At 49.3% G+C, this 25,913-nt stretch overlaps 3 long non-coding RNA genes across 12 annotated transcripts in view; 1 reads left to right on the top strand and 2 right to left on the bottom strand.

Moving 5' to 3' along the window:
* Gm13791 overlaps positions 1-14,232 on the top strand; it is a 107,006-nt gene extending 92,774 nt beyond the window's left edge. For 6 of the 8 annotated variants that reach the window (XR_001783401.2, XR_001783400.1, XR_001783398.1 and 3 more), the window contains one exon: positions 14,095-14,232. This is a non-coding gene — a long non-coding RNA (predicted gene 13791). Of the gene's footprint in view, positions 1-5,496; positions 5,569-6,605; positions 6,751-14,094 lie in introns of all 8 variants that reach the window. The other 2 variants (XR_001783399.1, XR_001783403.1) reach the window with 2 other exon arrangements.
* Gm39880 overlaps positions 1-25,913 on the bottom strand; it is a 69,411-nt gene that overhangs the window by 21,654 nt on the left and 21,844 nt on the right. The window contains exons 1-3 of one of the 3 annotated variants that reach the window (XR_866557.2): positions 21,754-21,913; positions 10,355-10,485; positions 8,644-9,160 (exon numbers count right to left, since the gene is read on the bottom strand). This is a non-coding gene — a long non-coding RNA (predicted gene, 39880). Of the gene's footprint in view, positions 1-8,643; positions 9,161-10,354; positions 10,486-21,753; positions 21,914-25,913 lie in introns of those variants that run through there. The other 2 variants (XR_866556.2, XR_866558.3) reach the window with 2 other exon arrangements.
* Gm32413 lies at positions 15,460-20,292 on the bottom strand. Its single transcript, XR_374794.3, has 2 exons — positions 20,033-20,292; positions 15,460-15,991 (listed from the first exon to the last, which is right to left on the bottom strand). It is a non-coding gene; the product is annotated as a predicted gene, 32413 (long non-coding RNA).

Raw genomic sequence — 25,913 nt, 5'->3', positions numbered from 1 at the left:
ACACTCTCCCTGAATGGCGCATTCTCAGTGAAGAGAAAACAAAACCTCTGGTATCCTTTCCTAGTGGATACCAGGGCTATCCGTATAACTTTCAGGTAGTCACTTGCCTCAGTGTTCCCATTTGCAAAACGTAGCTGTTGTACCACAGGGCTGTAGTGAGTTAGAAATGGCAGTGGTTGTAAAGTACACAGGAGGAAGGGCCCCTGTGACACAGTGTGCAGCTATTTATCTATGGCAGCTGATGGTTGGTCAGACCCTGCCCCAAAGTCTCTGTTGATGGCCCTCAGCTTACATGGTAGCAGGCAAGGCCCATGGTAGGGACACAAACTGAACAGAGAGGCTGTGAGTGGTGCAGATTTCATATATGTGGGGATTTGGGGAGCAAATCAAGACTTCCAGCTCCACAGCAACAAGCTCTTGCCCCCCAAGATACCTGGCTGAGCTCCCCAACATGCCCATGTCCACACTCTCATCTAAGAGGCTTACAGGGAGTCTGAGAAGGGGTTAGGGCTGACCCTCACAGGCCCATTTTACAGATGATGACTCCGAGGCCCAGAGTGGGACTCTGACCTGCAGGAGTGAGATCATCAGATCTCAGGATGCCAACCCTCTCCTTCAGAGCCCTCTCCTCCTACACAGCTGGCCAGATGTGAGCAGGTCAGTCCTGCTTTTATAAACCTATTCATTCTGTTGCTCCCCACCTCCCCTCTGCAGGCCAACTCGATGAACTCTGAACCTTAACCTTCTCAGAAGCCACTGGTAGTTTGTATAGGAGGCTGGAAAGATACTGTGGCTTACAGAGGGTCAAAAAACCACAACTTCCCAAGCAACTGGGGCTGGGAGATGATTTGCTGGGGCAGTGCTTTCTGTGAATACCCAAGGACCTGAGTTTGGATCCCGAGCACCCATGTACACATCCAGGTGTGGCAGCATGATTGTGGCATGAATCCCAGAACCTGGAAGGCGAACACAGGTGGATCTACTGGCTGTGTAGCAGATTCTACCTGGCCAGCTCCAGACCAGTGAGAGACTCTGTCCGAGAAAACAAGCTGGTCATCAATTATAAGGAAGAATCAACACTGTCTTTTTAGCCTCCACACGTGTAAACACACACACACAAACACACACACACACACACACACACACACACACACACACACACACACACACACTCCAAAACCAAAACCATAGTGCAATATTATTAAAGACCATCATGGAAAAGAGCTGCTCTGTAAACAGCTTTCATCTGGCTGGCTCCCTCCACAGCAGGCAGATATAATAGACATTATAATAATGGAAGATTCTGCCTCCTGTCTGTCCCCTCGTAGGTCCCTGTCCTGTAGCAGCACATTCATTCATGGTGTGTGTTTTGGTTCTCTCGGGCAGTCATGGAAAACACGATTACTACAAAGACCAGATTGTTTTTTTCTTGCTCTGTGGTCTGAGAAACTACAAACTGGCTTGCTCAAGCCTCAGTCTCTAGGCTCCCAGTCTGGGGGGTGGGGGTGGGGGTGGGGGTGGGGGAGGGTTCAGATGTTCCCAAGGGGCCCAGGGTACAGAGGAGCTCAGCCAGGGAGGAGCTTTTCCTCGTGCTGACTGCAGTCTGCAATAGGTCCCAGTTTTTATTTCTGGGATGTCTCGTCCCAGCGTCATGGGAACCTTGAGGGAAGGTAGCCAATTTCCAGACCCTTGCCTTTTCCTCCCACAATGTTTGTGTGAGGGGTGGGGACAGTGGCGGTCAGGGAGGAGGGAAGAGGGAAAGTGTGGTGCCGGGAAAAGCATTTAAGACTCAGAGACTCACAGACGGATGGGATTAAAGTCTCAGGTTCCATACTGGATGTTTGCTTTGGGTCTTGACCTTCACTTACACATCTGTCCTCTCCCTGGTCCTCATAACCGCCCCGAGACAGTGGAATTGCCATCATGGCTCCAGCTCTGAAGTTGAGGAAACAAGCTCAGGATGGTACGAATGAGAGACCAGGCTCTTTCTTCATCCCACCTCTGTGTCCTACTGTGGATCCAACACGAGCTACTGTGTGGCTGCTCTGAGGCCCATTACGTCACAGGGTCAGTCCACGGTGCTCGTGGACTCCGATGATGCAAGAACAGATACATGATCAGGCAGATGCTGCTGGGGTGCGGGTGGGGTACAGCTGTGTCATGCCAGGGCAGCTTGGACTGGATGGGTGCTCCTGCCATAACTTACCCCTAAGGGTTCCACCTGTACCCTCTGGCTCCTCTCCTCCGCATTTAACCTCTTCCTGCTGACAGGAAAGACCTGGGGGCTGAGGAGACACTAGGGGTAAGGGAATAGCACGTCATGACCCCGATGCTCAAGTCCTAAGTCTGCAGAAGAATGGTCTGAAGGGAGATGGTGCCTTGGGTTTCCCTCATGCAGCAGAGGCCCAGGCTGGTAGGCAGGAGAGCAAGACTGGGAAGCCAGCTTTGTTCCCTTGCAAACCTTGGCAATGGTAATGGTAGGATGGGCCTGGTTTCAAGAGGGGAAACCAGGACAGTGGGGCTGGAGTACTGCTGGAGTCCCCCTCACCCCCCATTCTGTCCTGCACCAGCTTTAGGTGGCTCCTGCTGGCTGTCTTGGGCACAGCAGGATGCTAAAACTCACCACCCAGTGCGAAAGTCTCAGACCCTCACCTCAGACCCAGCCTCCCAGCCTCCCTGCCAGGAATATGTGCTGTTTATGTATCCCACCCTTCCACCCACCAAGGGCAAAATATTTGGTGTTTGGAAATGGTCTGTTTGCTTTTCTGCTTCCTGAGGCCAGCAGAGCTTAAAGAGGTCCATGCAGATGTGAGCTTCAGCAACCAGGCCCTGAGTCTGAGCACTGAGCCTCCCTGGCTGGAGGCCACAGCACCGGGGCGCCTGAGAGCTCAACCTGTCATGTCAGGGAAATCAAGTCAGACCCTAGACCCAAGACCCTGAGCCATGGGATGAATTCGCTTCTCTTGGCAGCATGAGGGAGCTGGGGATCCTAGACAGGATTCCTGTCCTTATGGTCAGGGACAGAGATTGCAGCAGATACCTCCTGTCACAAGAGCAGAGAAGGGACTGCTTGGGGAGCTGGGCTCCCCTGCATGGTGTCTCTGCAGGCCACTGTTAGTTGAGGGATGCGCAAATTTCGCCATCAGATATTTTTAGAGGAATTCCAGGTGGCAGGGACTCTATTAGGTGTGGGGCATGATGGGAACCTGCATCTGCCTGCCCCTTGAGCTTCTACTTGGTAGAGAGAAAAAGAACACAGGCACCATGCTGCTTGCTTGCAGACTGAGACAAACATCTCAGCCAGCTCCCTTTGTTTATGGGAGAGAACATCAACAGAGGGAAAGGACTGGCCCAGGTTCTCACTGACACGTACCTGCACTCACTACTTGCTCTTGTTAGTGGGACTCCATTGCCAAAGGGAGTCAACATGTGTGGGGACACGTTTGTGTCAGGCAGAAGTAGTGGGTGCTCACAGGGTGCTGTCAGTCCCGGGGTGGGGGGTGTCTTTCCCCATAAGCCTGGAAGAGGCTGCTGGCCTTGGCACAGGCGAAGGGGCCCCAATAGGTCCTGAAGGCATTGAAGATCAGAGCGGGTATAAATTGTCTTTGGGGACTCTTTATTGGGAGATAGAGGCAGATGTTGGGAGTCACTTAACTGGGCTGTCACTGAGCCTGGGCCTCTCTGTGTCCATTTCCAAGGAAGTGACCACAGGAGCCTGTCTGTAGCCGTTGTAAGAGGCCTTTAATAGGATTTTCCCTAGGACTACATTTTCATTACCCACAGTTCCTGTGGCTGTGTTTCTCTAGTTAAATCATATGTTTTGCAAAAGAAAAGTTAAAAAAAAAAGCTAAAAACCCTTTCCATCACCATTGTAAATCCTAAGTGTCTTTATTGAGAGTAGATGGCTTCCCGGCTCGCTGGAATCTGTGGATGTGTGGGAAAAGTTTAAGTAATTAGTTGACCAGGGAGTCCAGGTCTTCCCTGACTTCCTCCATGTTTTGTCCAGCCCTTTTCTGATGGCTTCCACCTCCCGGGGAGGCAGGAGCATGTGTCAGGAGGCTGAGGGAGAGAAGGACCAAAAGGAAAAACAGATGTTTCTATGATGGGGTGGGTTACTGCCCACACCCCAGCTGGGCTCTAGAGTCCTTGGCCAGGTTACCTCACAGTGAGTTCCCACGGCCCGTCATGCATGCCTGTGAGCTCCCAAGAGCATGCACTGGGGCCTCGTAGTTGGTCAGTCCATTGCAGAAGGACATGGGCAAATCTAAAGCGGAGGGGGATTGGTATAGGCTCAGAGTGAATACAAAACAGAAAGTGATAGAGATCTGTGGAGAGAGCCTAGGCTCCGAGGAAGGGGAAAAGAGACAGTTGAGCATTTATGAGCAAAGTGGTAGCTCTCAAGACCCAGATTTAAAGTGAGCACAGAGAGGCTTAGCGGCTTGACCAAAGCTACACAGCAGATCTGAAGCAGATTCTTCACACCTGTGGGTGGGGCTCATTGGTTCTGGGGAAGATATATTGAGCTTTCCTGGGGATCATGCCAGGCCATATCTAACACAGCTTATTGCTCAGGGGATGGCAAAAGAGATGGGCACATGCGTAAGAGCAGCAATGGAGACGTTTCCTGTTGCTATTCTCATTCTCTATGGGATTTGAGATACCAGAAAAGTTGTCGTGCCAAGGTGAAAGAAAAAATTATGGGAGGGACAGCTGCAGGAGAATGGCCTTTTTGTGTGGGGATAAGGAAGTGGCTGGAAGGGACCTATGGAGACCTTCCTATGTTTGAGCTTGATGTTGGGAGAAAGGTAGGCAATTATAAGGTGTTAACTCAGAAAGGCAGTCCAGGGGCAGGAATGTCCATACAAAGACCACAGGTGGGGAAGAACATGGCTGCTACAGTGCTCAACAGGAAACCACAGACATGAGACGAGGCCTTGGGAGGCCAGCAGAGGTGAGCTGGGGAGGGCTCAAGGCCTGGGTGTGGAGGTAGACACAGATCACAGGGAATGGAAGTATGGAAGGAAGTTTTAGAAACTCCCCTTCCAGTGCACTAGGGCTGGTGGAGGTAGGAGGCCACAGGAAGCTTTGCTGTGGCTGTGATGGGGGGAGAGGAGAAAACACAAGATCTGACCCAGTACCCTGACCTCAGGGGCAGAGGATAGAGGTAAGGTCTGATGGGGATATTTCCCAGGACATGGCCTTTTAAGCCTCGTGGCTGAGAGGAGAGAGGAAGTCAGGTCCTGACTGCCTCTGAGCTCCAACTTGAGGAGCAGCCAGATGGCAAGAAGTGCTCCCTCAAGGACACCTAGGCCTTATAGGTCTAGAAGCCCTTCCAGATGGCACAGTCCACCTTTGCTGATCCGAGCATCTTTAATTAAAAACAAAGAAACAACAGATCCCTGCAGCGGCTCAGGGGAAGAGGGTTCTAGACTCACCTCCATCTGAATGGGACGTACAGCACCAGCTGACTTGCTCCCAACTCTATTTGTGCTACAGTTTCCTTTTCTGGAGATGGAATCTTCCAGAAGCAGAGCTGCCGTGAAATTATGAACGACATGCTTATTTCAGGTGAGCCTTGGAACCATCACGAGGGGGAATTTCTGTATATTAGGTGTGCTTGGAACATTCTCAATTTACAGTGCCTCCCACTGACCCTGACTCATGAGGGCATCCTAACTGTAAGTAGCACAGCATCCAGACTCATGAAGACCTTGGAGAAATACAGAGAAGGGAATTCTAAAGGTCCACCAGGGCTGTGCACAAGTGTCCCAGGGGCTTCCACTGAGTCTGTGTGGGGAAAAAACCCCAGAAGGGATGACACCCCCCGCCCCCACTACCACTACCACCATGGAAGTCAGGAATGAAGTTCACTTGGATATCAGGAAGGAAAACTAATTGGCCAGATGGGCCACAAGACTCAGCGGAGAAAGGGTTCTTCTCCAGAGCCACATGGCAGTCTGTCTGCCTGCTTCCTCTCAGAGTAACTTCCTGGGGGTAGGGGTGGGAGTGAGGGTGGGGCACCTGCTGTGTTTCTAGGCTCCACCTGCTGGAAGTTGGTTTTATACTCCATTTAAATAATTAAGCTTTAAAATACCCAAACCAGATCATTCTCCTCCCAAGGTTTCACAGTAAGATTACTATCTGAGACAAAGGCAAGCAAATGAGCTGCCTTCTGACATCCCTGCCTTTGCTCTTCCCACCAGGCAAAGCATTGTGCTTGCAGGCAGAGGTCTAGGTAGTGAGAGGTTGTGGCCACAGCTGGGGCAGGAGAGGATGCTGGGGAGTTGGGAATACCAAGGGATGGGGGATGAGGGTGTTATTGGCGTCTGTGCCCTTCCCCAGGGCTTGCTTGGCAGTGTTGGGCCATTCGAGTCTCTGTGGCTTTGTAGGACTTGGCACCACCCTGTGATATGGGTGCCAATCGACAACATGGACCCAGAGAGAATCTTCGAAGCCTTCCACATACCGTTGTCTAGGAAAATTTTAATTGTCCTAGAAGTATAGTCTTCATATTCTGACATATTTTTTTTGTTTGTTTCTAATGGTCAAAGGAAGGAAAAATGGTTTTGTTTTGTTTTTTCCTTTAAAAAAAAATCTGTGTATAGGTGTTTTTCTAGCACATGCGTACAGTACCCAAAAAGAGGCAAGAAGAGGGCTTTGGATTTCCTAGGACTGGAGACTGGAGTTTTAAAAAAGCAAAACAACAACACAACAAAAACAACAACAAACCCTCAAGTGGCCAGCCATCATGTAAGTGCTGACAATTGAACCTAGGTTTATCTAGCAGAGCAGTGAGTGAGCTTAACCTCTGAGCCATCTATCTCTCCAGCCTGAGATTAGATTGTTTTGTATTTCCTTCCCTGGGAATGCATACAAAGCAGCATGCCTACAGACTTTGAATTGGGTAAAGAATAAAGACACGGGGTGGAGGGAGGGAGGGTTCACTGGCCGAGTATTTACCTTGTGTGCATGAAGACCTGAGCTCCATCCCCAGAACCTACAGTAAAAGCAGGCTGTGGTAGAGATCGGAGATCCCGAAGACTTTCTGGCTAGACCATCTAGCTAGTCAGTCATTTACAGGCCAGTGTCTCAAAAACACAGTGGGTGGCTAACAGCTGAGGACTGAGTAAGATGCCGTAGGGGTCATGTGCATTGGGTGCCCATGGAGGCCAGAAGAGGAATCCCTAGAACTGGAGTACAGGCTGTGGTGAGCCACCCAGCATGGGTGCTGGAAACTTAACTCTGGTCCTCCGGGAGAGCAAGCAAGAGCCCTTAGCAGCCGAGCCATCCTTTCTAGCCCTTGTGTCGATTTCTTTACAGTTCTCCCACGTATCCATCTCTTCCAAAACAATGCTGCTCAGGCTCATTTGCCTCTGAACCCTCCCCATGTGGCTTTGCACTGCAAACACAGCTCCTTCAGGGCTAACAGCCCAGCCTGCGACTTGTTCCATTTCTTGGCTCTCCAGCCTTCCATCATGAGGTTCTATAGCTATATATAACTATATATATAATTATAGCACCTGGCCTCTGTCAAGTCACACTGCTTTCTGGCTGAGCAAGAGTTCTCTAAGGAAAATAACTCTCGGATCACAGGGCTTATCTCAGATCACAAACCCAGTTTTGCCTGGTAAACTGAAACAATGAAGCCTTGGGTACCCCCGATCCAGCTTGCTATCTACCCCTTAAGGCTTAAAAAGTAAAGGTACTACTACTAATCAAACTGTTTCCCTCCAGAATATTGTCACCTAGGTGCACAGCCCCAGCATAGCACGAGAGCTGGAGAGTGTCCCCTTCCTCTCAATGTTGCTCTGCTTAGGGGTCTTCCTTTTCGCCACTGTGGTGTGCCAAGGATCAGCACTGGCACTGTCATCTTGCATGTGTTCAATGACTAGTGAGACTGAGCGCTTTGTCTGTGTTTCTTGGCCCACAGGGCGGTTTCTGAGGTGGGACAAGTCAACCGGTTGCCAGTCTGCCAAGTTGTTGGGGGGTTTTTAAAATTTGTTGATTCATACAGATTTGTTGTTGTTGCTTCTCAAAAGTGTGTTTTAGAAATCAATTGTCCGCAGTTCTATGAATTGCGAATATCCTCTCACACTCTGTGGATACTTTTATTGCATTTTCAAAGCATCCATGGCTCCAGGGAAGTCTGAGAACTCTTCCTTTATATTATATTACAGGCTCATTTAATTTATATTATAGGTTGTGTAAACAGGAGGCCTGTGGGCCAGAAACCTCAAACTTTCATTAAGTGTATTAGAATACATTGTGCCAGAAGTCAAGGGTGTGTCCTATGTGGCTCAGTTGTGAGATTGCTTGCCTGGCATGCAGAGCCTTGACTTCCATCCCTAACACTGATAGATATGATGGCACACAGCTGTGATCCCATGTCTTGGGAGGCAGAGGCAGGTGGATCAAGGCCATCCTTGGATATATAGTAAATTCAAGCGAGGCTGGGAAACAGACTCTGTCTCAGAAAAACAGTGTCATGTTCAATGTCAAGATGAATCTTAGCTTCTCTTCAAGTTTCATACTTCCTGGACCTGCAGCCCTTAGGTGTGTTCTTTGTCATATCAGGTACCCAGTGTCTTTGTGTCTTTCCTTGTTGCTGTGTTAAAATATCCCAACAAAAGCATTAAGGAAGAAAGCATTTATTTTAGCTCATAGTTCAAGGTATGGTCCAGCATGCCAGAGAAATCAAGGCAGCAGATGCTTGAAAGCTGGTAATAGCTCATACACAACCAGGAGGGAGAGAGATGAGTACACACTGATTTACAACTCCTTTTATCCATCTATACAGTCCAGTGTCCCCCAGCCAAGGGGAAATGGGCCTGGCCACAGGCATGCCCAGAGGCCCATCTCCTGGGTAATTTCACATTGACAGTTAACACTAATCATCACACCCAGGGCCCAATGCCACCATGGGCTGTAATGGGGGTTTCCTTCCACACCCTGGTTCCATTGTCCAAAATACCCTCAAGTGTCCAGCCACTCATCACATGCCCCTGAGTTCACTTCCATAATGACTATTGCAAGAGACAAGAAAACCAATGGCTTGTGCTGTTCACTGGAAGAGCTCATTGTAGAACACATGTGCACACACCAACGACCAGGACTTCGGGGGACGCCAACTTTATAGCTTTTGCATCTTTGTAAGCAAGTGCTGGACAGAAACAACATACAAGAAGATTCAGCTTGGCTCACAGTTTCAGGGGCCTTGGTCTTTTGTTGCTTGGCTCCATGCATTTGGGCAGAACATCACAGCAATGGGGGCATGTGAGGGAGACATCTCACCTTATGGAGGACAAGCAGAAGAGAGGGAGGAACGGGTCTGCACCCTTCAGAGGCGTGCTCTCAGTGACCTACTTCCTCCAGGTAGGTCTCACCTCCTAAAGTTTTCACAACCTCCCAAAAGAGCATTATCCAATGGGACCAAGAATTCAGCACTCCAGACTGGGGAGGGGGCAATTCACATTCCAACCACAATGTCAAGTGAGTGTCTTCAACTTAGCCTATTTCTGGCACATCTCTCTAGACCTAGTACTGACTTTTTAAAGTTAAAGGCTCAGTCTTGCAAGGCTGCCTTCCCCAGATCCAGGTTCCAGTAGCAAGCCCCTGCCTGTGCCCTGTGCTTCTGACCCACTGGCTTTATTTGACGTCATCATGCAACTCTCTTTGAGTTCAATTAATTTGCTAGAGTGGCTCATGGGTAACGGGGACTTACTTCACTTGTGCTTACTGCTATAGTACAGACATGTTTCAAAAGCTATAGATGAAGAAGTTGATGGAAGGGTCACACAGGGCACAGTGAAGGAGAAGGGCATGGAGCCCTCATGCACACTCCTTCTTGGCAACTATGTTATTGCTTAGTCCTACCTACCAGCCAGGGATGTTTTTATTATAGAAGTTGCCCTATACTGGCAAGACAGGCCACTAATTCCATTTTTAGCCACTCCCTTTTTTGGAAAAGTCCTAAGCTTCCTATGGCTCTGTCCTACTGGTAACCAGAGCATACTAAAGCTATACAGAAACTCACCAAGAGCCACTCCCTAGAGCAAGAGACTCTTCTGTCATTCAGGGAACTCGAGAGGACTAGAGAGCCCTGTGTCCAGAGCTGGAAGTGGAGACCTAACATCAAAGCAAAAGATGCTCCCAGTATTGAGGGTGCATAGGAAATGACAACAGTCTCAGGAGTCCTGTGCTGGGACCAGGAGCCAAAGACCCAATCCATACTTCTCATTGGATTACAGTATCTTGATTATGATTGTGTGGTCCTGCAGATGCTCACAGCAGGACCACTATTGACAGCTGATTTCATCTTAGCTTCTGACCTGAAGATCAAGGCTGGGAGACTTACCTCTTTAAAGAGGACAGAGAGAAAAAGTCCCAGGAAGGACATGCCCTCATCCTCTAGCCGACTCGCTGATGAACATTATGAAGATGGTTGTGAGCTTTGGACTGTCTTCAGAGTGTGCAGGTCTCCTTGATCTGCCAGGGAAAGAGAGGAGAGAGTGGTTACCAGACATATTTGGTTTCCTGTTTAATGCAGGGACAATTTGATTTGCATCTCATTTACATCTATTTGTAGGCTGAATCTTGAAGGGCCAAATTCAGAGATAAAATAAAATCATGCAACCTGCTATAGCTGGTTCATATGGGATATGGAGGGTTTGACAGGCCTTGAAGCTCAATGAGGCTCAGAACTGCCTTCTGGAAGGGCTGGTTCTGTCATGCAGTTGGTTTCTTGTACTATGAGCCAGCTGCTGTACTAGGAACCCCATGACAAGGTTAGGCTTTCGGCACTAACTCAAGCCTGTGTAGGGTAGCAGCCGAGTCTTTATTCCTTAAAGTCAGGAAACTAGTCAGATGCCATGAGGTGGAAAACCTTTGTGGTTGGCACTATGGCCTTGGAGCCCAGCTCTGGCTTTACCACCTGGGTATTCTTGGACAAGCTAGACATTACACACAGAGCTTCAATCTCTCTGTTTACAGAATGAGGACAATAACAGGCTTATGTCTAAAGCTCATGTGAAGATAAACATGTAGCTGTGGGGTCATGCTCTGGTCCCAGTGTACTACCCAAAACAGGAAGCAGAGAGAGCTAGGTATAAGGCCAGCATGATATTCTCATCACTGGTCAACTGACTGTCACCCACAGAAGTGTGCCGTTAGCCAATTCCATAAACTAGCCTGCCTGCTTCCACCCCAACCCAGCAGGAACATTCAGGCAGCTGGGGTCTGGGAGAGCTCAGGTGTCCACATCACTGTGATTACATGTGAGATGGCACAGGGCTAGAGATGTCATCTCTTGCTGTCAATATTGTTTGTCTTCATGTGAGAAATGCTAGGCGCCTCTCAGCACTTTCCAGTATTTTCTTTCTTTCCCATCTGCCTGAGGTCAACAATGAAGATAGAAATTCTCCTGTTTCCACAAATATCTGGAGTGTGCAGGACCCACACTCAGGGCCCTCAGAAATGTGTCCAGCAGAGACCTGTAGCAGTGACTTCGGAATTGTCCTGACAAGCCTAGAAACTAGTCACATCAAGAACTTTCTAGGCCTGAGGAGATGGCTTAGTCAAGTAAGGCACTCTCCTCACAAAAAGGAGGGCTTGAGTTCAGTCCTCATCACTGAGGCGACAAAGCTTAGTGTAGTGGCATACACTGGTAATCTATAATCCCAGAGATGGCACGGTGTGAAAGAGAGGCTGGTGGATCCCTGGAGCTCGCTGGCCAGTGAGCAGATCTTCCTTGGTGAATTTCCAAGTCAACGAGAGACACTGTGTTTCCAGAATTCCTTCCCCAGGGAGATGTAAACAGCATTTGTCCCTTCCTTATAAGGTCCAGACAGTAAACTGAAGTACCCTTCCACCCAAGTTCACCCAGTGAACCAGTGATCCTTATAGGATCATGGGAAAATCCAAAGCAGCCACACTGGAAACTCTTCACCCAGCACAGCTCTGCCTCAGCCACATAGGTGGAGTCTATTCTGTTGACCTGCCCCGGTTTGTATGCTCCAGCACCTCCTGAGACCAGGAGCCCTATGTGACTAGGGTAGAACTACATATCAATGACTGGGAAGAATGGCTGGAGTCTCAAGTTAGGGTTCAACAACCAGTCCCCCCCCCCCCATGCCCAGCTTCTGTGAGGGAATGGCAACTGTCAGCAAGCCCTGTGGCAATGGGCTCTGCAGGCAGACACAGCCGATCTCAGGAAGATGATGTGTTTTCTCCCAGAGGTCCACATTCTACAGCACTCTGTCTCAAGCAACAAGTAGAAGGCAGTGGAGGAACACCTGAGATTCTTCCATGATCTTCATATACACCTGTACACATGTATGCTTGCCCATGAGCACACACACACACACACACACACACACACACACACACACACACACACACCTTTCAACCCCTTCCTTCTCTGCCCCCAAATTTAATTCATCCACTCTGGCTGGGTTGGTTTTGATCCTCTGAACACAGCTGACAGGCAGCCCATTCAACATGGAACCCAGCTCTCTTGGGAGAGTGCAGCCAGAGAACAAGTTCCAGAGGCTGCCTTGCCTAGGCTGGAACTGAACTTCTGGCACTCACTAGCTGTGTGACCCAGAAGACAACTGACCTTCCCAGGGTTATCACCCTCTTATAAAATGCCAACGAGCTGCCAGGCATGCCTGTGCATGAAATGATTGCCTGGGTTCCCCCTCTTCCCCAGGCCCACATCTGACTTGGAGGGAGACGCATCCCCACTTGCTCTTCTTAGGATATGCTGTGTGTGAGCACAGGCTTGACCTGGCTCAAATCTGGCTCCGTCCACTAGGTTTCCCTGGAGCCTCAGCCATCTCCTTGAACCTCAGTCTCAGCAGCCACAGAGGCCAGGGGCGTGAAACAGCTATGCCCATTCGTTTCCCCTTTCTGGGCTTCCTCTGAGCTCTCAGCATCTGCTCTTGACCACAGCCCTCATCTGGAATGTCTCTTTCTGGCATGTCTCTTGCAATGGGACACTTGTGCCTCCTCTCTCTTTGGGGTGTCCCCTCCCCAGGAGATTGGTGCTCTCAGGAGGTAGCCTCTGTGCCTGTCTCCTATCTGCTTCCTCAGAGATCTTGGGTCTGCACACAGGGCCCTCAAGGACAACCCACTGGGGTCCCTCAGATGGAGTATGTATATGTAAAGTTCTCTTCTGGCTCTGCCTCCACTGGGTTCACCCAAAGGCACTTTGAAGAAGCTGTCATATGAAAGATACAACTGTATTCAGCACACACTATGTGGACTTGGGATTCTGACCTTGGTGTGGGTTGACTGAAGCCATCAGCTACTGTGGAACTGATTGTGTGTGTGTGTGTGTGTGTGTGTGTGTGTGTGTGTGTGTGTCTGTGTCTGTGTGTCTGTGTATTATTTGCCTTCAAGAAAGTAAAACAATGTTTTCTTTTCATATGCAATATGAAATAGACAATAGCAACAATGAAAACTATGCAACTGGACTGGTCTCAGTTTACTTTACCTCAGGGTTTAAGGCAGGAGGGCAAAAATCTAGAGCCATCTGCACTGGGACAGGTGTGAGGAGGGCTAGGTGGGGAAGCACGAAGGGGCTTATCAGTACAGCTGCCCCTGACAGCCGCTCTTGGGTCTGCATTCTAGGCAGCAAGCAGCTCCTCCATCTCTCGGTTGGAGTTATTAATGAGAATTATTCATTATTGAACAGCTAATGCTTCTTTGCAGTTGACACATTCAAAAACAAGCACCAAAAGGACGCAGAGTTAAAGGTCGCCCTCTGTCCCAGTTCCCCTTCCTGGAGGCAGCCAGGGCTGCTGTCCTTTGTGTGTTCTTCCAGATACAGCGTGTTTACGCTGGAGGAAAACTATTTATGCTCTGTGTTTGTGTGCTTAAATCCGTGTGTTTCCTTCAGTCGTACGCAATGGTGGCAGCCCGTGTCTGCCGTTCTGCCCCGTGCTTCTTTGCTTTGTGCTGGGTTGGAGGTGGGAGCTTACTAATTTGCAGAGCACCATGGTTACCCATGTGTCTGTTATAGAACAGCTCTTGCTTTATTTAGCCTGTCCTCCCTCCATGGACACACAGGTTATTCTTTTTTATTTTTTTTTTCAGAGGCAGTCTTCTCCAAGTCCGCATCCTCCGTGGCCCAAGCTCATTTGAAGGGGCAGATGATGTTGTTACCTGGTAGCCCCTGCAGCTGTCACCCCTGCAGCTCCCCCAATGCACCATCTGCTCCAGCTATGGCTCGTTTTCAGGCAAGTTGTTACAGGAACCTCCAGGGGTCACCTTTCACAGTCCTCTGCACCCCCAAATCCAGTGCGTCCTTTGAGTTCTACAAGAGACCCTGGCACATCTGCCGGCCCTCCTTGACTAATAGCACTTCTTGGGTCAGAGGCTTCACCATGGCTTGGACCACTGCAATAGCTGCCTTTCATGTAATGGAACACCAGACAAGGTCCATTCGGGAAAGAAATCTCAAGTCTCCATTCCTGCCCCGTTCCCCTCCCGTCGTGCTATGATTCTTGTTACTCTACACCCATCCAACTTTTATCCCATCGCCTACTGTGCCTTCTCTAGGGCACCATCCACACTCAGATCCCTCCCACAGTCCTAATTCCCTTTTCAGTCAAGTTCCAAAGTTAAACAGCATTTTCCCCAAGAAGGCTGCTGTGGCATACCACCTTAAGGAGGTTATTCATCCATCATTATACCTTCTCTATGGATTTAACTCAGTTGCCATAACAAGTAGAGATCTGCTTTTGTGTCTCTGCAAAGGCCACCTTCTCCACAGGAATAGCAGAGTCATCTGGAGGTTTAGGGACATTTGTCGTCCCCTAGGGAGTTAGCAGTGTCTCTATAGTTAAGTCTGGGTTCAGCCATGGCTATAGGCAGGCAGAGGGGAAAATAAAGCAAGACAGAAACAGACCTGTTGTCTTAAAGGCACTGGCTTGGATGAGGCACACACCTTTTCTGCTCAGATCCCATTGTTAGGAATCTCAGGCTGGAAAGTATGGTCTCTCTGGGCAGCCATGTCCACACTGATAACTGTACCTTTCTGGGAGGAAGGCATGCATGGAATTCAGTGGGTATGGAGGAATCTTCTGTTGTGGCCTCTAGGAGACCTTGTGGAGAAGCAGGTAACCCAGGGTTTGGGTGGGTGACTCAAGAACCCCAGGCGACCATCATCCAGGCTGTGAACCATTCTGTGCCTGGTTCTCTGCTGCTCTGTACTAAGGGGACAGTCCTTGGGCTCTCAGTCTCTGTTTTCTCTGACCATGCCTGTGGACTGGGCCTTCTCTAAGATCTCTCTCCTCTTTTGTGCCAGGTCGGTGATAATCAGGCTCATGGTTGAGCACTGGAGCTCAGTTAAGAGCCCCATCAGCAAATAAAAGTCACAGCGCCTCATGGGAGCCATGCAGACAGACAAACCTTCCAGTATCCGAGAAGCGCCTTTGAAGACAGATGCAGAGAGATGTCTTTTTTTTTTTTCATTTTCTTGTGTTATTTTTTTTTGCATTTGATGTAAAATTTGGCAAAGTGTTCAAGACACAAATCTTAAATGTTCCATTAACCAAACGAAACCTCTCGTGACTGGCTGTACTATGTATTAGATGTTATATACAGTAGACCACTACATCAGTAGTTTATGCACTTGAGCTATTTCAGGGTCGTTACATCATGAAATGAAACCTCAAGAAGTTCAATAAAATGTAGAACAATACAATTACAGATGTGTATCATTAAGTTTTCACAAATATTTTAGGAAATACTATCATAGTTTATATAGATATATATAAAACTTGGGAAAAAATCTTAAGTCCTTTTGGTGATATAGCAAGGCAGTATGTTCATTTGTAAAGTGGAAGTCCTGTTAACACGTCTGCATCGTTGACCTTCCAAAGGCTACAAACTGGCTGTTCAGTGCTGAGGCTCTCATCCCAGCTATTTCCTCTTCACATGCAGAAGATTATCTTTGTCATCCTTGACTGTCACAGGCATCCCCACGTTCCTGCCAATACCGGAGTCACCCAATAGGTGTCACTGTGTGCTCTTGAAAGTAATAAAAGTATGCTTAAAAAAAAAACCCTATCTAAAGTTAACTTGGACAAAGGGGATAAAAATCTCATTTGTATTCGAATGAACGACAGCTAATATTTATCCAGCACTTTAAGAGTTGAGGTCACAAGCTGAATTCCCAACACTTCAGGATCCTCATGGTCAGGTGGGGAAACTGAGGCTCTGAGACTCTGACTTGGCTGAGACCACACAGTTAATACACAGCACAAGCAGGATCTAGCCTCATTGTCTCTGCATCTGGAACCTTCCTTTATAACAAAGCCACCAGAGTAAGCTGTACAGGAGTAACTTGTCCACCATGGTCTCCGCAGACAGCATTCTGGGCTTATTTATATCTGTCCCCATTGGGAATGGAAGCATGGAAGACAAAGGATACTCTACTTGGGGATCACTCATGTCGGTCTTCTGTACCTATGGAGAACAGGAACCATCCTCACCTGGAAGGGCAGCTGTCTCTCTCACAAGGGTGGGCAGTGTCCACACTGCTGGTAAGGGCACCACTGGCCACCACTGGCCTCAATGGGAAAAGCCAGTCTCTGCCCCTCCCCCCTGAATACCTTGGCTGCTGTCACCTCCTCTCACTTTCTGGGGATGATCCCACACCCTCATCCCTGATCCTTTTTCCTCTTCCCACCATCAGCTTCTATCAGCCCCTGATCTTTCCAGATGCCAGTAATTCCAAGAAGAGATCCAGTCAAGAGTCAAGCTGCTGCTGCCCAAAGGACCTGGCTTTGCCTTCTTGGTTTCTGTATCATTACCCCGTCCCAAGACAGCAGGTTCTCTCCCAGCTTCAAAGAAAACAGGAGGCAGAGGAAAAGCCTGTGAGTAGAGAAACATAGGAACTTCATTCTCTCTGCCTCCTTGGAAAGCCACATGGCTGTTGGCAAAGCGTGCTAAAGAGCTGGGAAGATGGTTCAGTCAGTAAAGTGTTCATCTTGTAAGGGTAAGGACTGAGTCCAATCCCAGGACCCACATTTTAAAAAAATGCTAGGGGCTGGAGAGATGACTCAGCAGTTTAAGACACTTGCTGCTCCCAGCACCTACACCAAGCAGTTCACAACCACACGTAACTCCAGCTTCAGGGCATCTGCCCTTGTCTGAGCTCTATGGCACCTGCACACACGTGGTTTATGCACACACGCACATAACTAAAAATAAAAGTGCTATTAAAAAAGTGCTAGTCATGGTAGAACACTCTTATAATCCAAGTGTCTAGGAAGGTAGAAACTGATCCCCAGGGCTTACTCTGGCTGTCCAGCCTAGATCACATGGTGAGTCTCAGGCCAGTGACCTGTCCCTCCCCAACCCCCCAAAAACCTAGGAAATGGAAATGATAACCAAGGTTGTATACACACACACACACACACACACACACACACACACACACAGAGTGATTGTGTAAGTATGTGTGTGTGTGTGTGTGTGTGTGTGTGTGAGAGAGAGAGAGAGAGAGAGAGAGAGAGAGAGAGAGAGTATGTTTGTGTGTGTATGTGTGCTGTGATAGGGTTGGACCCTCCCTACTCTTCAACTTGCAAGGCAGCCAGGATTTGGAGTCTGAGAAATGCCTTTTCTCGTCTGTTTTCCAGGGTATCGCTTTTCTTAGGGCAAAAGATTGCTTCAGCCCCTTCTCCCTTCTCCTCAAGCTTGCCTGGCTCATCACAATAACCAGTCACATGGAGAACTTTCTCAGCCCAGCCTCACTGTGGTTCCCATGGCAACCACAGTGGCAGGTCAGATACCTCTCCTTCCCCATCCCTAAACCCAGAGGGACCCGACCTGACTCCCTGAGCATGACAGACAGCTCAGAGGTTTCTCTGGAGCTCAGGAGCTGGAGACTCCATTTGTCACCCTGGCTAGCTCTGTGTGCTTACTCTGAAAAAGTCTCTTAGAGACATACTATCTCTCATCCCCAGACGAGTAGCAACTCTGCTCCTGGATGAGGCTACCCCACTCAGAGCAGGTCACAGCCCACCACTGGACTGGAAGGTGGCGAGAACTCTCCCTAAGAACAGAAAGAAAACAGTCAAGGGTGGTAGGTCCCTGCCAGACCCAGTCTCCAAATCCCAAGGTTGTCAGGGTCAGATGGGCAATGGGATTTAGAGAAGTGGTAGGGGCAGAGGTCATGGGGTAGTTGATGGGCACCCTGCTGACTTTTGCCCGAAGCCTGACGGAAGAAGGCCAGGTGAGCGGGGCTTTGCCAATAAGACCTAAACTCCTGGTTTGCCCTGCACTCAGGTGTCCCCCACCCCTTCCCTACTCACAGCAAGCTGCCTGAGCCTGATGTTTCTTCCAGCAAGGATGCTTCCAGGAGACTGACCGAGGAGGGTCCTAACATTACCAACCACCTCTGGGGACTGTGGGGATGCTGAGCGGGTGGCTTGGGCAGCAGCATGGGCTGGCACTACCATCTGTTACCTCCCTCCATGGCAGTGCCCAGCAGGCCTCTGACTCAACCTTTGTTGCTCTCAGTCAACTTTGGACCTGAGTCCGTGAGTGGGTGGGTAATGAGCCCTCTCACCCTGGCAGTGGGGCATGAGGAAGAGGGAGGAAGGAGGGAGGGAGGGATGGAGAAACAGAGAGAGACAAAGAGATGGAGAGACAGAGACAGAGAGAGTATGCTCCTAGGGGCTGTGTGAGAGGGACCAGGCTGCTCTGATATCTCTGAGCAGTTGCCTCTGTTCCCCTGAAGGTGGGGATGGGTTGTTCTGTTAGGGAGTGGAGCGCTCAAGTTGAACACCTGACTTGACCACCTTAGGAGGCTCAGAAGATGTTGGTGTGCTCTCTTCTGCACTTGCAGACACTATGCAGAAGTGGGAGTGGAGAGGGAGTGTCTGGATGCAGGGCTGGGGGCTGGGGGTTGGTGGCAGAGGCTCACCAGCGCTCTGCTTTGCCTCTGTCTTGGGTTTCTCTTTGACTCTGAATCTCTCCGACTCTTTCTATCTTCTCCTGTCCCTCAGAGCAGCAGTTTCCATCTCTCAAAAAGGCCGGAGGACAAGGGGGATGCCTGCGCAGGTAGCGTGATAAAGACCAGTTGGGATACCCTCTGCTCTCCTTCCTACAGAATCCCCATCTGTGGGCCTGACCAGGCTGCACCTTCATAGTCTAATGTCATCTTAACTCAGAGTTACAAGCCAACTTTCCCACCTCTGCAACACTACAGGCATCTGAGAGAGCATAGCAGGACAGCCAGGCTCTTTCTGTAAGGTGTAGCCAGCCCTGGTTGGCATGACTGTGTGGACCTCCTAAGTTACAGGTATCACAAGGCTGACACCCTCTAGGGACTGTTGCAGAACCAAGTGAAATGGCTTGTGTGTAGCTGGGGCCCCTGCTGTGATCATCCTTCATGCTGCAGAGCCTTGGTCCCCCTTCCTGACCACAGGAGAGCAGCAGGCTGCATCCCCACCCCCACCTCTGAACACCTGGCTTTTAGCAGAGGGCCTGCCTCCCGAGTGGTGGTGTGTGTTGGAAAGGCCCTGCCTGACCTCCATCAGAGCACCCTCATGTTCCTTCCCTTGCCCTAGTCACCCCTCTGGTCCTGTTACCAGGCCAGATGGCGACAGGGCTTGCATTGATTTTTCTCACCCCCACCGGCCCCCACCGCGGGAAGCCTGTGTCACAGGGAAAAAAGAGCCAGATGTGAAAGCGATGGACCCTTCTGATGTATTCAGCCGGTGGGGATGTTTGATCTCCCGCTTAACAAGCACAGCCATTTTTCTTAAGAGAGCCAAAAGAGAAAGAAGGATGGGATGTGTGTGTGTGTGTGTGGGTGGGGGGGGGGGGGTGGAGACAAAGAACTTGAGAGCAATGAGATAAAATGAGGTGGAGAGCAGGAGAGAGAGAGAGAGAGGGAGAGAGAGAGAGAGAGAGAGAGAGAGAGAGAGAGAGAGAGAGAGAGAGAGAGAGAGAGAGAGAGAGATATGCTAGGGCCAGAGGAGCTGGAGCAGGATCTCCCTCCAGAGTTACCTGAGCCTACCTCCAGCCCTGCCTCTGCAGCTTAGGCATCTTAGCAGCTCTGAGCCATCTCGCCCTCCTGATGGAGGTGACAGCTTCTTGCTCAGGGTGACAGGCATCTGCTTAAGATTGGGGGTGGGGGGAGGGGAAGGCTGTTTCTGCCACAGCAGGGACTTCCCCAGCAGGCTGGCATGAGCTGGCATGGGTTTGAGAGGGCCCATGGTGCTGTGGAGCCAGGACCCCTGCCTCCCTCCCTCTTGGGGTTGAGCAGCCATGAAGCCCTGGCTTTTTCTGTTTCCCCTCCCTTTCCCCTTCCCCTTCCCTCTCCTGCTTTGTCTCCTGGTCTTCCATTGATTTCCTATTTTAGAGAAGTCCCAGCCAGCATCACTACAGACCCAGGCCTCTGAGTCAGAAACCAGTGCTGGTTTTTATTAAAGGCAAAAGAAAAATAATCTGATTTTATGAAAGAAAAACACTGCGTGATAAGCCAAGTGAGTGATCCCCGAGACTAAGATAATATGTTAAACCCTGCATGTACACAGGACAGCCCCTAACCGTTCCCAGCCCCTGGGGAGGAGTGTGAATCTGTAGGAACTGTTCTTTTGCCCCCTCCACCTCCTTCCACCTCCCCCCTCCGACGCCCCCCCCCCCCGCTCTTATTTCTAGGTCACTGTGCCCTCCCCCACTAAGAGCTCCCATGCAGGAAATGCTATGGATTCCTTCCCAGTCCTGAACCTCCATAATTAATGGAATCACTGGTAGCTGTGGAGGATGCCTGGGAAGGAAGGATGCTGGAGGCAGGCAGGGAGGGGTCTCATCTCTCTATGCTCTGCCTCTAGGAGCCAGGTGGTGATCTGAGCCCCCCACCCCCTTCCCCCCAGACCCCAAGGATGCTTCGGCTGAAGGGGAAGAGTCCCCCTCTTAGCTACCTGGAGCTGGTGGGGGAAGCCTCTATCTCTGTGCCCCCCTCCCTCTGGACCTGTCTCCTTCTATAATTCTCTTCTCATCTAGTCTATTAGTGTGCTCCTGCAGACTCTGCCAGGTTCAGCTGCGTCTCTCACCTCGTTTATATTAGAAGAGAAAGTTCTGGCGTGTTTTCCCCTCACCTGAGGACTGAGCACTTCCCTCTTTGAAGCTGCTCACAGCCTCTGATGAAACCCAAGAAAGATTTAAATGATAATGAAATGTCTCTGCTGCCAGGAAAGGAGCGGCCCCAGCATTACTTCCAGCAGCCTGGAAAGCAGGGGAGCTTTCCAGCCAAGGGGTGCTGTGCATGGGTGCCTTCCTTACACTGACTGGCCTGTCTCCTGTATGACCCTGCTTCCTGCTCTGACTGGATTGGTGCAGTTGCCTCCTGACTGATCTCTCCACCTCTTCTGAGTTCAAATCCCATTACTTCTCCCTGGAAGGTTCGGGCATGCAGCCTGAATTGCCCTCACTGGGTCACAAAGGTCCTCCAGCACCTTCTAGGCAGAACAGACAAGAGAGCAAGGCTCTGACCTCCTTTCCTGCAGCCATCCTTTAGTAAAAACAAAACAGGCACCAACAAAACAAAACAAAACAAAACACCCGTCTTCCTCTCCTGCTAAGCGACAGCAAACACCATTGCATTTGTAAACTTGTCCAAGAGAGGTGAACCTGTCCCTATGGGGCAAGGCCCATGAGGTAGCAGGTGACTTCAAGTCCTCACCCTGTCCATTTTCCACCAAGTGCCCAGGACAATGTCACTTTGAGTTTGCTTACCAGCCTGTGAGGCGGGACTGTGCCGGCCACTTCAGAGCTGTTGTAGAGACTGGAGACGCCCCTAAACTGTGAGCATAATTGCTCAGTAATGCTGGCTACTTGGCTCTGTTTCCTAATCTGGGGAGAGAAAGGAAAGATCCATTTGGTTTTATGGAGAACAAAGTGGATGTCAGCCTTGGCTGTTTTATAAACAGTCAGGGGACTTTCAAAAACTACTTTGCTGGGGCTTCACTCCCAGGCCTCTTATGGGGGTGGGGGAAGGTCAAATCTCCCTGACAGAGCAGAACAGGAAGTAAGGTACAAGGGCTAATGATGCAGAAGCCCTCTGGGACCTGCTGGCTTGGAGAGGAGCCTAGGGGAGCTTTGGCACAAGTTCCTGGTGGGGGTGGGCAGAACCCTGCTTGGGCTGTCAGCCCCTCGCTATTAGGACCTCTGGTCAGGAGGGGTCATTGGGGAAGGCTGGTTGTGACTCTTCCTACTACTTCTGAGCACACCCAGTGGACAAAGCAACCTTAGAGGGCAGGAGATGCAGGTCCAACCAGGTTCCTGGCCCAGATCCCAGCCAGTTCCATAGTAAGGCCTTCTCAAGGAGGGTGGGAGCTCTCAGGAGAAGCAGTTAATTGAGGTCAGCAAGAAGGAAGTCTGGTTTTCCACAAGGGAAAACACCTTCAAGTTAATTAACTTTCAGGAAGTATGGCTGGCTCTAAGGTGACCACAGCTGGGGTCTCACTCTGTTCTCCAGTGGGAGATTATGGTGGCCCAAGGGAAAGCACCCTCAGGCATTAGGGACAGCATCTTCCAGTTGCATGCCCCACGCTAATGCATTCATTCAGTCATGGAGAATGTGTAAAATGCCAGTATCTGTGCTAGGGGTGAGGGACAGCTAAGGACAACCAAGAGAGAAAGAAAGAGACTCCTTGTCTTTCCTGAGATAAAATCTCAAGCTCTTCAAATCCAGTCCAAATTCGCTGGACTCTTCGGCCAGCTCTGTTTATTTTTTCTAATGTGTTATCTGGGCATCTCCTACATCTGCCTTGACTCACCTCAGCCTCCCGCTCTTCCTCCTCCACTCTCAGCTCAAGGCCTCGTCGCCTTATTTTTATTTTTTTATTTTTTTGGAAAATAAAGTGAACTGGGGACTGGGGAGCATACAACAGTGTTTGCTTGCCAAGCATGGGGACCTGAATTCCAATTCCTAGAACTTATGTAAAAAGCCAAGTGTAGTCACTGGCACCTGTAACCTCAGTGTGACAGGGGTGTGGAGGCAGGAGGATGGCTGAGGCTTGTGTCTGCAACTTCCCTTTCTACAGCATCATTCCCAGTATACCATGTCATTTCTTCTTTCTAGAAACTGATAGGACATCTCTGGACTCCACTGTCTCCTCTAGAACTTCCCCTACCTTTTTTTTTTTTTTTTTTTTTTTTTGGCTCTTTTCTAAACAAACACCTGCAAGCAAGTCATCTATCAGGGAGTCCCAGGGCTGTCTCTGAGGCTATCTTCCAGTTCTTTTTATCTCTTTTGGTTTCATCCAACTAGTTTTCATCCATCACTCCATAGTACCTGCTCTTGCAAGAGTTGCTAGCTCTTTTCTGGTAAAGACACAACACTAACGTGTATTTACCCCAGATAAGAAACAGATCAAAGTAGGATACCACCAAAGTATGACTTAGTGAACCTGAGTTTAATGGGGTTACTTCCAGAAGCATGGGCAAATCACAAACAGCATCATCGTTGACCCCTTGTCCTAGTGACACCTCACAAAATCTGGATCCCTAGGACTCCTCAGATGACTTATAGGCAATTTCACAGGTGAGTTTCTTCTAAGCAGCTCAGTTGATCTAAATGTCCTTAGCAGTCCTTATTGCTTAAATAACCTTGGAGAGCAAAGAGTCTTGTGCATCTAGTTGGATTCAGGGACTTGCTGAGATTTGTGAGTTGTTTACTTCCTGAGTCTTATTGAACTTCCTTTAACGTTTCCTCAGTCTTTACAAGCTTCCCTTCAGGATAGAATGTTTTAATGGGAGGAAATCACTACACAACCAGTGATCTCAAGGACACCAAGAATATGGTGCTTACATAATTTGATCCAGCTGCAGGTTTGGCATATCTGATCCTTATCTTCCTTTGAAATTTCCCTCCAGTGGGTCCCCAATGTGTCACACTTCCTGGCTTTCCTTATACCTTGTTGGTCACATTCTTCAGCTTCCTCTGTTATGGCCCCTCCTCATAAACGTTGAGGTGTTCTTTGTAAAAGTCAACCCTTGAACTTGTTCTTTATGTGAATTCACTCCCACTGTGACTCTGTCTAATCTTACAGTGTGAAATATTCTATCTGTGCTGACAATTCTCAAGTTTATATAGGCAGCTCAGGCCTTACTCTAAACTCAGTATTGACCCATCTAACTATCACCTCTTTTTTTTTTTTTTAAGACAGGGTTTCTCTGTGTAGCCCTAGCTGTCCTGGAACTCACTCTGTAGGCCAGGCTGGCCTTGCACTCAGAGATCCACCTGCCTCTGCCTCTCAAGTGCTGGGATTAAAGCCATGTGCCACCACTGCCCGGCTATCACCTCTTCTTAACAGGTGTCTGAAATTCATCAGGCTCGAATTCAATTCCTGGCCTTTCCCCATCATTCAGATTCACTCAGAGTTTTCTTCCACTTAGTCTACATCTTTGTCCTTCTAGTTGTACAGACCAAGACACTCCCAATTACCTGGAATCCCTTCTTTTTTCTTCTATCTACAGACACCTGGAAATTTCGACTCCCTCCAGCTATCTTCATCTCCACTGAGGCCAGCACCCAGTCCAAGTTCTATCTTCTGTAGAACTGTTGTATTGCTACCTCTCTGGACCTTGAATGAAAGCTATTATTTGCATTTTTCAACCTGTTTGTTCAAAATCATCTTAGTGGCCTCCATATTGCTCCAGGTCACAGCGATCTGACTTGAGAGACCCTCCGTGATCTGAGTCCTACACTGTTTGGACTCCTTTCTTATCCTAGTCCCAGTGCTTGGTTCCCTGTGGGCATGAAAGCTCCAGTGCTTTAATGCTCATGGTTCTAGAGGGTGCCTCCAGGGCCTCTGCCCTCATCTTCTGTTCTGAGCAAATAACACCCTCAATCTGTCTGCCCTTGAGCACATTTAGAACCACAGTGGCCAAGCCCTCCTAGTCCATCTTTCCTCAACCTCTGAATCTGTAACACTCTCCAGGAGCTCAGATTCCAGGGGAATGATATCCTTACTTCTCCAAGGAAGCTTATGGACCTCAAGTTGTCAGAGCCAGAGCATCAGAGAGCCACTGATAGCAACACATCTCCCCATCTGTACAATGGGTACACGCAAACTGGATATGCTCCTCCTTATATCCCCTATGTCCTTGGTGTCACACAGTTCTTTCTGGCAGTGCAACCCCCCCTCCTCCTGCTGCCTGATGGGAAATCAGATACCATCTGACTACCTGAAACCTTCTCCTTCCTCTGAGACTTATAAGAAGGGACCACCCCCAACACCACACTGCCTTGTGGGCTTGAGCTCTCATCAGACCCCCGTCATGCTGTCTAACTGTGGTGTTGAGGTCTGAACTCTCCTCAGAACCATGTTATACTATTGACTATCTATTTATGGTATTAACATCTCTTTTCTTTGATCATATTTGGAAGTAGAGTCTTAACAGATATGATTAAGTTATGGAATTTGACAAATCCATCCTGGAAGTAAGACTTCCAAAATTCAAGGGCTAGAGACTTACAAGAAAAAGTAGAGGAAGATCTGAGACAGTGGCGCTCAAGGATCTAGGGTTTCTGTGTAATGGCATGTATAGTCAGTCCCCAGGACTAGAAAAGATAAAGGAAGACCCTCCTTCCAGCCTTTGAGAGAGTGCGGCTGTCATGCCATCTTGGTAATGTTCGATGCTATGTGACAAGTTCTATATAATACCGTGGAGAATGGCATTCAACCCCTAAACACTGCACAGCTCATACAGTCTACTCATGCAGCACTGTACCAGGCACTCTGATGAGAGCCAGGGAAGATAGGCATGGGGCACCTCTATCCTCAGCTCTATGAGGCTGGGCAGGGCCAAGGCCTTAAAGACAAGGTTCAAGCCTCAGCCCGAGAGGCCCAGCACTCTGCCTGTTTCAAGAGTGGAGATAATAAGGCAGG

Source organism: Mus musculus, chromosome 2, assembly GCF_000001635.26.
Source record: "Mus musculus strain C57BL/6J chromosome 2, GRCm38.p6 C57BL/6J".
NCBI classification, from domain to species: Eukaryota; Metazoa; Chordata; class Mammalia; order Rodentia; family Muridae; genus Mus; species Mus musculus.
The sequence above is the reverse complement of the archived record's forward strand: the minus strand, read 5'-3'. Positions and strand labels throughout refer to the sequence as shown.